At 30.6% G+C, this 18,738-nt stretch overlaps 1 long non-coding RNA gene across 1 annotated transcript in view; it reads right to left on the bottom strand.

Moving 5' to 3' along the window:
* Positions 1-2,210: 2,210 nt before the first annotated feature.
* Positions 2,211-18,738, bottom strand: part of LOC138852339 (uncharacterized) — a 145,497-nt gene continuing 128,969 nt past the window's right edge. The window contains exons 2-3 of the long non-coding RNA XR_011391669.1: positions 11,223-11,376; positions 2,211-2,955 (exon numbers count right to left, since the gene is read on the bottom strand). This is a non-coding gene — a long non-coding RNA (uncharacterized lncRNA). The remainder of the gene's footprint in view (positions 2,956-11,222; positions 11,377-18,738) is intronic.

Raw genomic sequence — 18,738 nt, 5'->3', positions numbered from 1 at the left:
GAAGGGGTTACTAGCCCCTTGCTCCCGGCATTTTAGTCGCCTCTTACGACACGCATGGCTTACAGAGGAAGAATTCTGTTCCACTTCCCCATGGAGATAAGAGGAAATAAACAAGAACAAGAATTAGAAAGAAAATAGAAGAAAACCCAGAGGGGTGTGTATATATATGCTTGTACATGTATGTTTAGTGTGACCTAAGTGTAAGTAGAAGTAGCAAGACTTACCTGTAATCTTGCATATTTATGAGACAGACAAAAGACACCAGCAATCCTACCATCATGTAAAACAATTACAGGCTTTCGTTTTACACTCACTTGGCAGGACGGTAGTACCTCCCTGGGCGGTTGCTGTCTACCAACCTACTACCTATATACATATATATATATATATATATATGTATATATATTTATATATAAATATGTATATATATATAGATATATATATATATATATATATATATATATATATATATATATATTATTGTAACTACGAACGAGAGGTATTGATCAATAATAACACTGCGCAGCTTACCATGAGGCAGGCCAGTATAACATGGGTTCGAATCCTAGGCTAGCTATTGATCTATATATATACATATATATATATATATATATATATATATATATATATATATATATATATATATATATATATAATAAAATACTACTACTACTACTACTACTAATAATAATAATAATAATAATAATAATAATAATATCAAGAACACCAACAATAACAACAAAAATAACAATTTAATACAAGTAATTTTCAGATTCAAAGATTAACTTGAAGCAAACAATGGCAATTTTAAAACTATGTATTCCAAAATATTTATTAAAAAAAATAATTAGCTTTTATTAAAGTAATGCAATAAGAAATATTACAGAAAAAAAGCATACGAAGAAGTAATTATTTTTCAGAAAATTGTCAGGATATGATCTAAAGAGCAATGTCTTATTCTGAAATATTTTTTGAGCTTTTAATATATTTTTTAAATGGGAATTATGCAAATAATTTCTCATGAAGCACTAAACCCATGTGAGTCTTTCAGCGAAAATGATCATTCGAGAAAATTTAATTAATATTTTACAGTTCGCTTATAAAACTCAAGAATGTTAATGGTGATATTCTCATCATTCTACCATAATAAAAAATCATAAATCTAGAAACTCTTATTAGTAGCACTTAATTGCTTAATAATTTATATACATATATATATATATATATATATATATATATATATATATATATATATATATATATATATATATATATAAATTATTAAGCAATTAAGTTGCATATATATATATATATATATATATATACATATATATATATATATATATATATATATAAATATATATATATATTTATATATATATATGTGTGTGTGTGTGTGTGTGTGTGTGTGTGTGTGTGTGTGTGTGTGTGCAGAATTCTTTTTGTCCAAAGTTTTATTCAAATTTTTTAAATTTAAAAATTTTCTTAAATTTATCTTGGCTCGCTTTTCTAAAAATAATTGCCAAATATAATCAAGTATAGTAAAAACATGTGAGTTCATTTTGGTTTAAACTATTAACGTCAAAAGCTTTTTTGAGAATACATAAAAAAAAATCAAGATTTATGTTTAATTTTTTTTTTTTTTTTTGCAAAGATACATAGACAAGGTTTTCCAGGAAATGAATGCATAAGGAAATTTTTTGTTATTTATCCCATAGATGAGGAAATCATTCTTGGTTCATGGATGTCTGAGAGATGTTTATCTTTCAATGTATTCTCATTCAGAGTGTGCTTATTGATCCAATTTTATGGATCAAAATATTCTTGACTGGTGGTGAACATGTTAGATACAGCGTTAGTGACCCTCAGTAGTCGATAGACATTAAATCAACCATTACTGGCTCTAAATTTATTCATAGATTTTAATTTATACACTGCTGTTAAAATTTATAACCAAAATAACAGCAGCCATAGTTGCAGCAGCAATTATAGAAATATTAACATAGCTATTAGAAAAATTCTTCTTCCCCTTCTTCTTCTTCATCTTTTTGTTTTTTCATCTGAGTAATTATTATTATTATTATTATTATTATTATTATTATTATTATTATTATTACTATTATTATTTTCATTACTATTATTATCATTACTACTTTTGTTATCATTACTATTATTATTATTATCATCATTATTCTTGTTATATTTTATCATTATTACTATTATTATTATTATTATTATTACTATTATTATTATTATTATTATTATTATTATTATCATTGTCCAAAGGAAAGCCAAATGCAAAATTCAACTTGTACTGCAGAGAGAGAACACAACTTAAATTGAATTAGCATTCCTAAAGCAAAAAATTCAGAAGAAAAAGGAGAATAGCATTAACAATTATAATAACATTAGGCAGGACGTATCGTGCATTTAATATTTTCATTTTAAATTAGCACACAAGTTGAATGCCTCTCAGTGCAATAATCTCTGTTGAGATCAGTTTCTGACAGAGAAAAAAGATTACATTTGCATCAACTTTTAAAAGTCCTGTTCTTAGGTAAATACATTACCGGTGAGCGAAACTTAGCCGTTATGTCATTACTTGCCCTTTCTGTCGATCTAAATACATATATTCTTAAATTTTACCTTTAAAAGACCGGCAAGTTAGAAATTAAATGCAAACGGCATTTCAATTCGTCCTCGACCATGTTCATTTCTAAAATTTGAAATGGACAAGGAAGGACCGTAATGTCGCTCAGGGTTCCTTTCTTATTTGCGGTTTAGCTGTAAATTGCTCCATCTGAGGTTCCGTGACTTCTTTTCTCTTGTCTCTGTACATCCACTAGATGAAATCTGGGTCAGTTTTCCACAACACTGTATAGCCACAAAATTGGGAATGAATCGATGGTTCACTGGCCCCGAGAATTCCAAGTTCATGTGATCAATGGCCAAATTCTGGAATGGACAAAAATAATAGCTCAGACACATAGAACACAATGATCATGAATGGAGAAGCGTCTTACTGGAATAATGTTTTGCTAGGAGTTCCACATGGTTCCATTCTGGGACCAACACGAATATGCGAGTGGAGCCCAAACCTATTGCAGGCGAGTACGCTTAATCACCGATTCATGCTGGTAACAGTGAAGAAAAGACGTTGGAAGGAAAGCCCTGTTTAGAGCTTTTTCAAGTCATGACTTAATAAAGCTGTGCACAGAGCGAAACTTAGTTCCAAAACATGTTTTGAAACCTGTGTTTTTTCTTCAATATCGATAAACGAAAACATCTCGAAATATTTCTTGAATTTGCGGACAATATACTGAATTTCAAGGGAAGGAGAACAGTGTAGAGAGCATTGTTTTCATCCAAAATGATATTCGGGTAGTACTTTATTATTATTATTATTATTATTATTATTATTATTACTTTTAATAATAATAATACTAATAATACTAATAATAATAATAATAATATTATTATTATTATTATTATTATTATTATTATTATTATTATTATTATTTCTGTTATTATGATAAAATTTATGGGTAATCTCTAAACCATAAGGGTCATATAGAACATGAGAAATGGAAGATACTCAGATTTAATCAGAGTAAGGGGAATATAAATCTCAATTCTTCAGATAAAGAAATTTCTCCAGGATCAAAACACTCACCCTGGAGGTCGTTGAAAAATGATTTACAAAGGCTATTCAAGATACAGAAATCAAAGACCCAAAACTCAATGCATTTGTCGTTTTGGGAAATTTAAATCGCCGATACGAGACTAGGTAGAGGATGTAGATGTAGTAATTCGCCAGTCATTTAATAGCAGCAAAGCAAGTGAGAATAGCCGTAAAGAGACGAAATAAAAATCTTAAAATATTCGTACGCGTTCGTGTGTAAGGACGGAAACACGAAAACCGCCATCAGTGCTAAAACCGTCTCAAAAAAAAAAAATATTATTGAGGGCCGATGGGGACCAAGGAAAAGCCTCAGTCAATTTACAAAACAAGAATCATATAAAGAGGCGTGTTAGAGTAAGTTGTCACATTTCTCCTAATAAATGAAATACCACTGATATTATAGTATTGCAGAAAGTTCCACAGAGAAAAGTTGTCCACGAAAAAAAAATCAGCTCACTTTCTGGGTGATAGGACCGACGGCACTTCAAACGAGGCATGATGGGACTGATCCCATAAACCCATTTAGTTAGTCCACGTGTAGAGCGAAAAAAAATCACATTGATTTGAAAAGTGAGAACATCCCAAGAGTTCTGAGATATGTGAAGTGATTTTACATTTTTTTTTTTGTGTGAATGTTTGTCTCAGTAACGCAATATAAGAAAACCTGAAAGTGTAAAATTAAATTTAAGTTCCTCTGATTTGTTTTTATAATAGTTAAAAGAAATGAAATATTTGTATGCTTTATTGTCACTGGCTCTGCCCCATAGAAGGCAAATCCTTCTTGTACCCAATCATTCTCACTCGTGTGAGAATTATTGGTTGTGAGAATGCATGTAAAATTAAATTCTTAATTGATGGTATAAGATATTGTGTTTTCACTTATCTGCAATTATGTAACAAAACCAATGAGGTGCTTTATATATTTTTTCTAAACTTATAATTAATATTAAATTGAAAAATATTATTGTTTACTTGAATTGATTGTTTACTTGAAGGATACGACGAAAATATGTTTTTTTTCACCTGTCCTAAGGCTGGGTGACGGATAAAGTCAGATTATCTCGTGTTCGTGAGGTTGTCAGAATGATAAAGCTTGAGTTGGGGGCTGTGTGTTGGTTTGTTAGAGTTAAAGCCTTTTAACTGTCGAGGGGTCGTTAAGGCTGAAAGTTACCTGCGCACCAGCAGTAAAAAAAATATTTTAAACCTTTAAACGACGTTAAAAGAACACTCAGTGTATATACACTGAATGATACACACCTCTTGCTGTATATATGCTTGTAAATATGAATGAACTATTGGGATTTTCATAATCCAGCTCACACTGGTTGAAGAAATTATAATACAATTATGCAAAATATTAAAACTGCAAAAATAAATCAAATAAATGGTACTTATACTCGTAAAATTATGATAATGTAAACAGATTTCTTCAATGAAAGAGCTTAAGTATATATAAATAAATAAAAATTGCGATTACTAACATATTACGAAAACAGAGAAGCCCTGTTGTAGCCTGTTTGACCAATGCTAGGCAGGCGCTACTCACAGCCAACCATTTCCTTGAAGAGCTAGGTGAGATAACCGATCACCATGCTAATATTCGGGTACTTAGAGGGTAGGGGCTTGAAAAAAAGACGAATAAACTGAAAAAATAATAGAAAATATATTAAAAATGTGGTATGATATAAATAATCTCAAACATTTACTTGACAAATTACTTTATGAAAGGTTAACTTAAAAAACTGAATGATATACTCAGAAAAGTAGGGAACATATACATATATATATATATATATATATATATATATATATATATATATATATATATATATATATATATATAAGATCACAGTAAACAGGTGATTTCATATATAATGTGAGTAGTCACGAAAGCGCTTGGAATTTCTCTATTCTTTATATATATATATATATATATATATATATGCAAGGAATTCGCGAGAGCATGCGAAATATACACAAACACTATCTCTGGCTACTCGAACCTACGAACCTTATATATATATATATATATATATATATATATATATATATATATATATATATATATATATATATATATATATATATATATATATATATATGTATGTATATATTTACTTTATGAGAAATTTTTATATCAGGAGAATAAAACACTCAAAGATGAAAACTATCCAAAAAATGTTAAGCAGTTAAGGAACAAGAATGAAGTGATGATTTATTAAGGAACATGAAGTGTTAAATTAGTTAAATGAATAACACAAACAGTATTGGCATAAAGGACAGATCGCCCGTATATCAATAAGAAGTTTGATACACATCTCCATCACTGATGGTAAACATGTATGTCACACAAAGTCACTGAGGAGAAATACATACCACACGGGATCGCCTGGCCTGTGAAAGTGATGAAGTATTCCCAAACGGTTTGGAAATGGATTTTCAATGTATTTTTTGGAAATGATTTGATATGTTTTTCTTTTATAGGTAATTTAGCTTCAAATATTTGTGTATAAAACTGAAAGATCACCAAATATTATGCTTTGATCATTCTACTTGGCACTGATGTTATGAAGCCACTGCTGCCATTGTTGCTTTTGTGGTTACCATCACTGGTGCTACCCCATTTGTTACCACCATTATCTTAATTCGTGCTGTGGTTGTTACCTTCATTATAAATACAATGGCAACCACTACTATTACTACTACTAATACTAATGCTACTGCTGCTACCAAGGAAATGATAACGATGCAAGTCACAGAACAAGCTTTTATTAGGGCAACGTTTTTCTCTATTTAAAGTTTTATCAAGTTTAAACATATTGAAACAATGTCTTAATAAAAGGTTGTTCTGCAGCTTGTGTCGTTGTCTTCATACGTTATCTCATCCAACACTCAGGATCAATTAAAACTGAGTTGGTCTGACCATAGCCTGACGTATGATGACTGGGTTTACCTTAGGAAAGCGTGTTGGAGACTGGGGAAGGTAAGCCAAAGATGAGCTGGTACAAAGACAAAACAGATGAAACCAAATGAGCAGCTGAAGACTGAATGGAAACAGTAGCCATCAAATATATATTGAAAAAATATAACTCAAAATGAACAGCTTTATCTAATTAAGTATAGGTGGACTACAAAAAGGAAGAAAAAACTCCAAAAAGTTTTGACACTGAAAAGTTGACTTTTATTTCAAAAAATCATATTGATACAGTCTAGTAAGAGAGTCAACACCAAGTGACCACTGAGTCGGTTTGTGTCCCAGAACAAAATTAGTTAGCACCTGGGTATGAACTTTCACACATTGAGGATCGGGACAATTTGACACTAATCAAATCCTTCCTTTCCTTCGCTTCATCTTTCTACCAACTTCATAAATTAATTTACAGTGAAAATGCAGGGAAATCACAACCTTCAGTATTATTTATTGCGCAACACTGAGTACACTCACCATTAAACAACCACTAAAGTTACAGACAGGAACAATATTAATACTACTTACTACTTGAAGTACAAAGAATGAATATTTTAAAAACAATCAGTTTTGCAAGAATGATTACAAAAAAAATCAGAGAATCATTCTGTTAACAGATGCAAAGATAGTTAAGAAGGCAATATATTTTATCATTGTATTTTCATGCTATAGAGCTTATATAATAAAATATTGCGTTACATTAGTGTAAATGCTCTTTATGTAAAGTGATTAGAACTATTTAGAAATTGAGTACAAGAATGGAAATTGGGAATGCATACACTGAGTTTCTATATTAAGAGGGCATTTCTCAGAGCTTCGAATGTTTTCTTATAGCAAAGTATTTAATTAAAATGTGCACCATATTAATCACATCACAATAAATCGTATTTAACCATATTTGATTAATTTTGTTAATGGTTGTGCACATATTTACTTACACTTTGATAGTTTGACATATTTCTCAGCTAAAGACAGAGTATACAGGAAAATACATTATGTTTCTTCTTGCATGTTTCATATTTTGGGATCCTTTGTTTAAATTAAGTTTCTACATAAACTGAACTCTGTACATGGACTATTAAAGATGCATTTTAAATTATGTAGGGCTGTTATAAATTAGGATCTTGAAGATATGAGTCAACAGACAATTTGTAAGTGACTTGTACGTTTAGTGGTTTAAGGGGACATGAATACTAGTGGTGTTTTCGGTATGTAGAGTTAGTTATGGGTCTTTCAGCTGGTTATGACTATAATTTAATTGTTATGGTTGTTTTACGGGCAGTAAAGAAGCATTTTTAGCAGAGCAAGTCTGATAAACGTTATCTAAGCTTTCCGGTCATGAGTTAAGCCGTTCATACCCCATCCACATGGATGGGGTATGAACATGGATGGATATATAAGTGTTAATAGAACAGAAATTATCGAGAGTAACAGATAACAGCTGGTGTTTAGAAATGTGTCTACCTCTTTTGTTTATCTGTAAATAACTTTTCTTCACTCTTAACATACTAAAACAAGTGGATAAGGATTCGATAATGAATTTGTAATGCTGCAATAAATAATTCACTCTTACCTAATACGAGCATGAATTAAAAGTTTAATTTGATACTGCAGTTAAACCTTGAAATCATAGCTTGAATATTATATATATATATATATATATATATATATAATATATATATATATATATATATATATATATATATATATATATATATATATATATATATATATATATATATATATATATATATATATATATATATATATATATATATATGCAATAAGATCACAGTAAACAGGTGATTTCAGAATATGCAAAACAACCACTCTGAAAGAATAGAGAAATTCCAAGCGCTTTCGTGACTACTCACATTATCAAGGAACTATCAAAGTAAAGCATCCAAGGAAGCTATATAAGGGGTCTGGCCAACACCTCACTATCAGATCCCACAACTGTTAAACACCTGACGCGTGCCGACCCAACTGGATAGGTCCTTTGCACAACTCACCCACAAACTATTCTACCCAAGAAAATTTAAAAATTATTATTTGTCCAGTGTATTATTAAATTCTTCCCAAATTCTATTAATTATAAATGGATCTAATTTATATAAACCAAAGGAAATATTCATATTATTGTCAAAACTGCTTTTTATGAAACAAGATTCAATTATATTTCTGTCGACCATGGACTTGCTTGATACTACTTTCTCAACTTTTTGAAAATCAATTGGATTGTTAAAATCTCTTACATGAATAAATAGAGCACTGGAATCTTGTCCAGTTCTAATGCTATATTTATGTTGTTTTAATCTTAGTTCGAGATTTTTACCAGTTTGACCGTAATAAACTTTATCGCAAATTTTACAAGGAATCTTATAGACACATCCATCAGCATTTTGGGGGAAATTCTTTATCAAAAGTTTTTTTTTACTGTATCAAGATTTTTGAATACAACTTTAATATTAAAAGACTTAAGTTGGTTGATATGCCTTCTCTTCTTAAGACTTTTAATATTAAAGTTGTATTCAAAAATCTTGATACAGTAAAAAAACTTTTGATAAAGAATTCCCCCCAAAATGCTGATGGATGTGTCTATAAGATTCCTTGTAAAATTTGCGATATAGTTTATTACGGTCAAACTGGTAAAAATCTCGAACTAAGATTAAAACAACATAAATATAGCATTAGAACTGGACAAGATTCCAATGCTCTATTTATTCATGTAAGAGATTTTAACCATCCAATTGATTTTCAAAAAGTTGAGAAAGTAGTATCAAGCAAGTCCATGGTCGACAGAAATATAATTGAATCTTGTTTCATAAAAAGCAGTTTTGACAATAATATGAATATTTCCTTTGGTTTATATAAATTAGATCCATTTATAATTAATAGAATTTGGGAAGAATTTAATAATACACTGGACAAATAATAATTTTTAAATTTTCTTGGGTAGAATAGTTTGTGGATGAGTTGTGCAAAGGACCTATCCAGTTGGGTCGGCACGCGTCAGGTGTTTAACCGTTGTGGGATCTGATAGTGAGGTGTTGGCCAGACCCCTTATATAGCTTCCTTGGATGCTTTACTTTCATAGTTCCTTGATAATATGAGTAGTCACGAAAGCGCTTGGAATTTCTCTGTTCTTTCAGAGTGGTTGTTTTGCATATATATATATATATATATATATATATATATATATATATATATATATATATATATATATATATATATATATATATATATATATGTGTGTGTGTATATATATATATATATATATATATATATATATATATATATATATATATATATATATATATATATATATATATATATATATATATATATATATATATTATGATCCCTTCCTTTTTTGAATAAGTTTTCAGACTAGTATTCTTGCCTTAGGTATATGTCTGTGTGTTTGCAGACTTGTAAACGTGCCTGAATTTAATGAATGAATGTCAGCAAAGGTAAAAATCCTACAGAAAGTAGAAAACTATGATATGTACAGATATGTTGAGCAGAATAATGGATTTTAAATTGATGAGAGCTATGAAATGGAAATGGGTCAAAGTGTCAATAAGAATGTGAAAATATTTAATATAACCTGTAAAGTATAAATAGGTGTCATGTAAATTATACTTCTTGTGATATATTTTTAAGAACAGCTTATAAGAGACAGGACAGTGGGTGAATAGTGACAGCAGATTATTACAGAATATTAAAATAAATGCCAAGTAAATGGATGGTGAAAGGATAAAATGTTTTCGTAACGTACAACATTGATCAAAATTCTTCCCATAAAAAAATAAAATTTATTCAAATGTATGTGTCGTCCAGCACTGATAAAAATTAGAAACTGTGAGTCTGTGCTTCAGTATTCTTCCCTAAAAAAACAAAACTGATTCAGAACTGGGAACGCATTAGTAATGAAGAAAGTCTAAAGTAACTACAAGTGTCCTGGAAGACAGGAGAGGAAACATGGCGACCAAATAGGAATTAATAAATATTTATGAGCAAGTAAACTAAGATTTCACAAGTAGTGATACTGTTAAAGTATTTCTTCGCAAATAGAGTAGTTAATGAAAGAAATGAAAGAGAAAAAACTAAAAAAAAATGTTTTAGAAAAAAAATTAATAGTGTAGACGACAAAACACTCAAGCAAGAACTTTGTTCCTTCAGTTACTTACACATAATTACAAATAGTTAATTACAAACAGGCAATTATAAATAAGTGAATATAAAAAAAATACTAGAAATGTGTCATTGCGAACAAAAATATATAAAACTGAGGCACACAGGAATGGGATTCAAGAGGAGGAAGCAAAAGCTGATTCCATTAGAATCCTGAACACAAAAGACACTTTATACACTGCGAGTACACCAGCTTATGTGCCTACAAATAGATAATCATGAAAAAGTAATGACAAACTGGCAAGAACAAATGGGCAGTAACAAATAATTTCAAAGCAATTTAAAGCGTAATCACAGGAGCTCTCATACCTGTCTTACCTACTGTGATAGCCAGATTTTCGAGCTGAAAAGAAAAAATATAGGAAAGAAACTCACACAAGGAACACAATCTCTGGGAGTTCGCCGAGGGTTGAACACTGATGTCGGTATTCGGCTGACATATCATCACCAGTTCTTTCAACAATATGGAGTCTGGCACTAGAAACAAAACAGATGGAGACAGGCGGTGCAGAGATAACTTCGAGGGTTTCTGCAACAACGAAGCAAATGTGAGTGAATTAATGGGAAAATTTCTAAGATTCGAGGAACATCGGGTGATACAGAAAAAATATGATCTTAGTACGGAGAATGAAAAAAATATTCATCATCAGAAAAAATATAATCAGAAATATAGCCGTGAAAAAATGTGCTGAAAATTTGCTCGAATTTAGATTAATAAAACTTAAAAAAATAAAGTTTAGACACGCTCTAATTACTGCTAAAAAAATATATCACCATGGCGTTAAGGTAAATAGGAAGAAAAATATTTCAAACTAAGCTGTGTTATAATATTATTCAATCTGGAGACAAGGCAGAGGCAGAGAAAGGGAAGACATAGCAATACTGGGAAAAGAGTAATTATGTAAACATCTTGAAATACTTAAATAGCTTCATAACTCTTCTTAGTTATCTAGAACAATTTATTCAGTACGATTAAATAGCCACTTTAAACAATTTGAAACTGACAAAAAAACAGTTATTGACTAACTTCTAAATTATAGACAGAACTTGGAAATATAATGTCCCAATTCTAAACAAAATTTCATCTGCTACACCAACAACTTATTATAAATAATAAAATAATCATCAGACTGAAGAAAATATATTTAAGACTTCGCAAATTTCTAAGCAAAGACAGACATGACATGAAGAAATGCTTGAGTTAGTAAACGTATGAGATTAATTAGATTACATTTCACTTAAAATTATATATATATATATATATATATATATATATATATATATATATATATATATATATATATATATATATATATATATATATATATATATATATATATATATATATATATATATATGTCGTGCCGAATATGTAAAACTGGTCAATTAGCAAGAACTCGTTTAAAATTAAATCCTTTCTAAAAATTTCTCTTATACGTTTAAAGATATATTTTTTTCATTAATGTTAATGTAATAATTAATAATTTTGCATCAAAAGAATCTTAGAAAACTTACCTAACCTTATTATAACAAGAACAATTTATTTTAGCCTAACCCAACTAAATATATTTTAGATTTGTTTACAATAATTTAATACTAAATAAACACAGTGAAATATATTTTTTTCGTTAGGTTCAGAATGATTTTCGCGATATTATTCCATACACAAATTTTCGCTTGTCCTATATGGCAAGATGAACCTTGGTATTTAAGCCAAGATGGCAAATTCTGCCTATTCGGCACGACATATATATATATATATATATATATATATATATATATATATATATATATATATATATATATATATATATATATATGTATATATATATATATATATATATATATATATATATATATATATATATATATATATATATATATATATATATATATATATATGTCGTGCCGAATGTGTAAAACTTGCTATCTTGGCTTAAATAGCAACGCTCATCTTGCCATATAGGACAAGTGAAAATTTGTGTATGCAATAATTTCGCGAAAATCATTCTGAACCTAACGAAAAAAATATATTTCACTGTGTTAGTATAGTATTAAATTATTGCAAACAAATCTAAAATATATTTAGTTGGGTTAGGCTAAAATAAATTGTTCTTGTTATAATAAGGTTAGGTAAGTTTTCTAAGATTCTTTTGATGCAAAATTATTAATTATTACATTAACATTAATGAAAAAAAATGTCTTTAAACGTATAAGAGAAATTTTTAGAAAGGACTTAATTTTAAACGAGTTCTTGCTAATTGACCAGTTTTACATATTCGGCACGACATATATATATATATATATATATATATATATATATATATATATATATATATATATATATATATATATATATATATATATATATATATATGTACACCTCTCGAACTTTACTGGGGACCCTCATCCTCAGACAAGACAATAAACGTACCTAAGGGAAAAGTCAAGGTTCTCCCAGGAGCTGTTTGAATATTTTCTTCTCATACCACCCCTTGCGATTTTGGCTTTAATAGCAACGCACTTCTTGTCGAATAAGGCAAGCGAAAATTTGTGTAAACAATAATTTCGCAAAAATCATTCTGAACCTAAGAAAAAAATATATTTCATTGTGTTTATTATTCAATTATTGTAAACTTATCTAAAATATATTTAGTTGGATTAGACTAAATTAAATTATCCTTGTTATAATAAGGTTAGGTAAGTTTTCTAAGGTACTTTTGGTACAAAATTATTAATTTTACCATTAACATATATGAACAAAAAAATATATCTTTAAACGTATAAGGGAAAATTTTAGAAATGACATAATTTTCAATGAGTTCTTGCTAATTGACCAATTTTACCTATTCGGCACGACATATACACGTATATATCAGTGAAGATATAATGAATGGAAGTCCCCTTCCTGGCGCCCCCAGCGTATATGCATTAATTAAATTTAAAACTGTTATATGATCGCATTTTTAGGTCACGTGAAATAATTACCCGACATTTATTCGTACGGCTTCTCCAGCGACATTCTTGACAAAGGAATTTGGACATCATTAAAGGCGTGTAGGAACTTTATCATGATTAAGTAGTTTTTATTTCTAAGTCCATTGGAGTTTGGGAGGGCAGGGTGCCTAGTATCCCCCAATGAGTGCGGTCACAAAATCATAAAAATTTGCTAAACAATTTTAATATTACCTTAATCTATGTTGTATTATGACCAACGTGAAACACACCTCCAACTGATGATAGCTGTACACCGAAAATAAATATAGAAATACATTAGGGAGTTGCAGCTGTTAACAGGAGTTGCTGTTGAGCCGGTACTGATGTGAGGTATGTACTGCTACATGCAGGTTCTACATTCGTTCTTGAAGGAAACAGAGATTACTTGCAAATGCAATCTGCCATTTTCCACAGTGGAACAATTATTGTTTGCTTTTTTTTTTGCCGTTGTTTACCTCCTTTTTGTAATGGCTTTGTTCATTTATAGAAACGAAAAGAAGTATTTACTCTATGGATTCTTTTTAGATAGATTTTAATGTGACTTTCTACTGGCGATTGATGTTTTACATATAATAACCCCAAATAAAAGGGTTTTACGAGTGATGAGATGTAATCTGTTCATCTCTCGACAGATGATTATTATTATTATTATAAAAAATTATATTCATCAGGATGAGCTAAACCGTTATAGAAAAGACACATTTCAGAAGAAGCTTTTATTGTGAAGAGCTTTGTACAGAGTGATACGTTGTCACAAAGACATCTTGGTCTGTAACCAGTGTATTTTCTTTTGACAGCAGTAAGCCATTGAGAGCCAAGCCAGGTAGAGTGATCCATCTCCCTGGAAATGGGAAGTAATCATGTTTTATCTGAGGAAGAGGACGTGAAGCCTCAGTTCAACATCTGAGGATCGCTTCACTAGCAATAAGGCACCTACTTTAAGTGGACGCTTTCTGGGAACCTGCACTGTGACTGAGTAACTTGTTTTCGTTGGGGGGACCTGCATTGTGAGTAAACAACGTCTCCTTTCTGGGAAACCTGCACCTTTGAGAGAAAAAATTGTTCTTGCTGGGAACTTGCACGGATAGTGAATTACTTATCCTTGCAGGGAAAAACCTGCACTGTGAATGAACAACTAGGGATCTGCACCGTGAGTGAGCAAATTGTCCTTTTTAGGAACAAGCATTGTGAGTGAACAACATGCCCTTGCTGGAGGCTTTCACTGTAAGTGTAAGCTTTGTCCTTGCTGGAGATCTGCACTGTAAGTGTAAGCTTTGTCCTTGCTGGAGATCTGCACTGTAAGTGTAAGCTTTGTCCTTTCTGGAGATCTGCGCTGTTAGGAAAAAATCTACATTCTTGTTTGGAATCTGCACTGTAAGTGAATAACATGTACTTGCTGGAAAAAGCACTATAAGTGATCAACTTGTCCTTATCAAGACACAATCTTTCACCAAGATGTCGAAGTCAGAGTCTAAATTTCCCTGCCTCATAAATTTCCCCCCTCCCCCAAAAAATTTAACTAAAATAACCTTCACCGTTTATTCAGTCAGCTCCTTATGTAATTCGGGAATTAAATGCCAGTTGCTTTGTGTGTGTGATCTCTCACCTGGAAAACTGGGAAAAAAAATATTTTGGAATAAAATATAACAACAGTAAACACTTTCGGCAAGAAACATATCTATATCCCTAATGATCCAATGGTGAAAATTTACAGCTTGATATGGAGAGCATCCGGAAATATATGAGATGATGATGGGGTACGCTCACGGTATATAAGTCAAATCTCGAAAATACAAATGTGTACAAAGGAATAAAAAAAAACATGTTAAACCCGAAATTCAGTCAAAATTATTTAAGTTGATTAATGCAAGCTTCTAATCTATCCGCGTTTCAAGGTGAGTGACTTAATGGATGTTGCTCATGTATGAGCCACTGCAGTGTTAATGTACTGTATCCGATACACATGTAAATTTCTCTATAATTTTAGCTAAATGCAGATTAGACAATACATTTGTAAAATGATCCGTTTTTGTAACTGTAGATTTTATATGGATTTGTCTTAATTTATGTTCCTCTGTTCTACTGCTGTGTTCCTGTTCATTCTAGGTACTTTCTTAGTTGTACTCATCTTTGCACTCACCTAGCTACACTCACCAGATTGCACTATATTGTTCTCAGTTTTGCTAGAAATACTTTGTACAATTCAAAAATGGACAACCAACCTTATTCAACTAAAAATATGTTGGTTCTCTCTTACCATGAAAACTTGGTTGTTACGCCTTCTCTTGATACAATTAAAAAAATGTTGATAAAAATTTCAACCAGAAATATTAATGGTTGTGTCTACAAGATTCCTTGTAATATATGTGATAAAGTTTATTACGGTCATACTGGTAAAAGTCTTGAACTAAGATTAAAGCAACGTAAATATAGCACTAGAACTAGACAAGACTCTAATGCTCTATTTATTCATATGAGAGATTTTACCAATCCAACTGATTTTTAAAAGGCTGAGAAAGTTGTATCTAGCACGACTATGGTCGAAAGAATTGTAATAGAATCAAGTTTCATAAAAAATACTTTTGAAAATAATCTGAATATTGCTTTTGGGTTATACAAATTGGATTGATTTATAATTAGTAAAATTTGAGAAGAATTTAGGATAATTGGCCAAATTAAATTTCTGAGTAGAATATAAGCTGCGTTTAAGGGATCTTTGACTACCAGGTGTTGTTGATGTGGCCGCAAGGTGCAGTCTCGTCCTTACATGCTTTCCTGTTAATCTTTTATTTTTATTCTTTATTGATAACGTGAGAAATCACGAATGCGCTTGACTCCAATGAAGACGTCCCTCTATCTCTCTCTCTCTCTCTCTCTCTCTATATATATATATATATATATATATATATATATATATATATATATATATATATATATATATATATATATATAAAATGTGATTTCTCACATTATTAAGAATAGTAAAAATAATAGAACAGAAGACTTATACGTCTGAGAGTTCACCTCACTTATGACGGATATGAAGGATATGTCAGGTATAGCTTAAATTGCTCGCAAATTCTATTTATTATGAATGAATCTAATTTATATAACTCTGAACTAATATTCATATTGAAGTCACCACTATTTATTTCATGAAAATTGATTCAATTATATTTCTCTCAACCATAGACCTTCTTGATACAACTTTCTCGACTTTGGAAAATACGTTGTGTGGTTTAAATCTCTCACATAAATAAACAGAGCATTAGACTCTTGTCAAGTTCTAATGTTATATTCATGGTGTTGTAATCTTAGCTCAAGGCTTTTTCCAGTTTGACCACAATAAACGTTATTGTATTTTTCTACCGAGACTCCTATTAATACAGCCATCAGCATTTTTATGATAATTCTTAATCTAATTGTTTTTTACTGTTTCAAGATTTTAAATACAAGTTTTATTTTAAAATTCTTAATCAGAGAAGGTATATCAAGAAGGTTCTCATGGTAAGGAAGAAACAACATTTACTAGGAATTCCACGACAGTTCTGCCCACTTTCTAAAGCTAGTTCACTATACTAATATTTAAGTGATGGGAGAAAATGTGATTCTGTTCCCAACAAATGATTGCTTTTATTGTTATAGTAATGTAAATGCACTAAACTCTTAGGAGTTATGCGGCACGTGGGGATGGGGGAAGGGGAAGCAAGGCTAGACCCGAGGAAAGGGAAGATATCTCCATTTCCTTTCATTACGGTCCCTTTGCCATCGTCATCTTTCAAGGAAGGTTCCTTGACGCTGGTGAGGGGCTCTTGATCTAGGAAACTGGATCTATGCTTCGGTTCCCTGAATTGAGCCTGAATACCTTCCATCTATCCCCCCACATACGGTGCATAATCATGCGGGTTTAGCGCTTTCCCGTGATTATAATAATAATAAATCACCATTGTCAAGCACCCCTCCCCTTCCCTTCCTTTCCCTTCCCTTCCCTTCCCTTCCCTTCCCTTCCCTTCCCTTCCCTTCCCTTCCCTTCTCTTCCCTTCCCCCTTCCCCTTCCTAGGCGAGCGTTGTAGGTATGTTTTTTTTTTCGTTCATTTATTTTGAATTTAAAAACCTTAAGTATTTTGAATTTTAACTTTTGCAATTTTTAGTGAATCTGTGAAGGTTATCATTAACATTACGACTTCGCCTTTCTTCTATCAAGCTCATTTTCTTCTGAAAACTGAGGAATTTCCATCGAATCTACGACACTAAGAATCCATTCCTTAATTTACTTTACATTAAGACTTAAATACTGGTTTCCATCGCAGTGTTTCATAGTTAAAGTCTTCAAGAAATTACCATGTCGTTTGTTACTCTCTCCCTTGCCAACGTGGATGTTCTTATTTAATTTTGCTCTGCTTGAACAAAACTGTTCATCCACACCTTGAGATATTTCATGAATCATATCAGATTCATTACTCTCTAAAAAAAATCAATTATTTTTATTAGTTATTTAGTTATTTGGCCTTTTGAGAAATTCCTTTATATTTTTTTTCTGTTGTAATGTCTTTCCTAATGATTAAGCCTTTACAGTCATCATATTTATTGTCACTGGTGATTCTCACCAATTCTTCCTTAAATTCAGTTTTATCTTGCGTTATTTTAAGACCCAGTTTCTTGTACTTACCGTATTTTTTATCCTCATCTATCCAGCTATGTACCTTATCATGTACCTTATTTCTCTATTTTAGTGATCAAACTGACTTACTTTTCTTTAATCTTTCCGGTTTTTGTCATACATTTTTATTGTGATTACAGATAATTGCTACTGTCTTCCTGTCAGCAACTTCCCTCTGCAACTACTTCTTATTTTGAGTGATCATCTTGACTTTATGCTGAAGAGGTGAGTATA

This window comes from Cherax quadricarinatus, chromosome 7 (genome assembly GCF_038502225.1).
Source record: "Cherax quadricarinatus isolate ZL_2023a chromosome 7, ASM3850222v1, whole genome shotgun sequence".
NCBI lineage: Eukaryota > Metazoa > Arthropoda > Malacostraca > Decapoda > Parastacidae > Cherax > Cherax quadricarinatus.
Note: the sequence above shows the minus strand (reverse complement) of the source record. Positions and strands in the feature narration are given on the sequence as shown.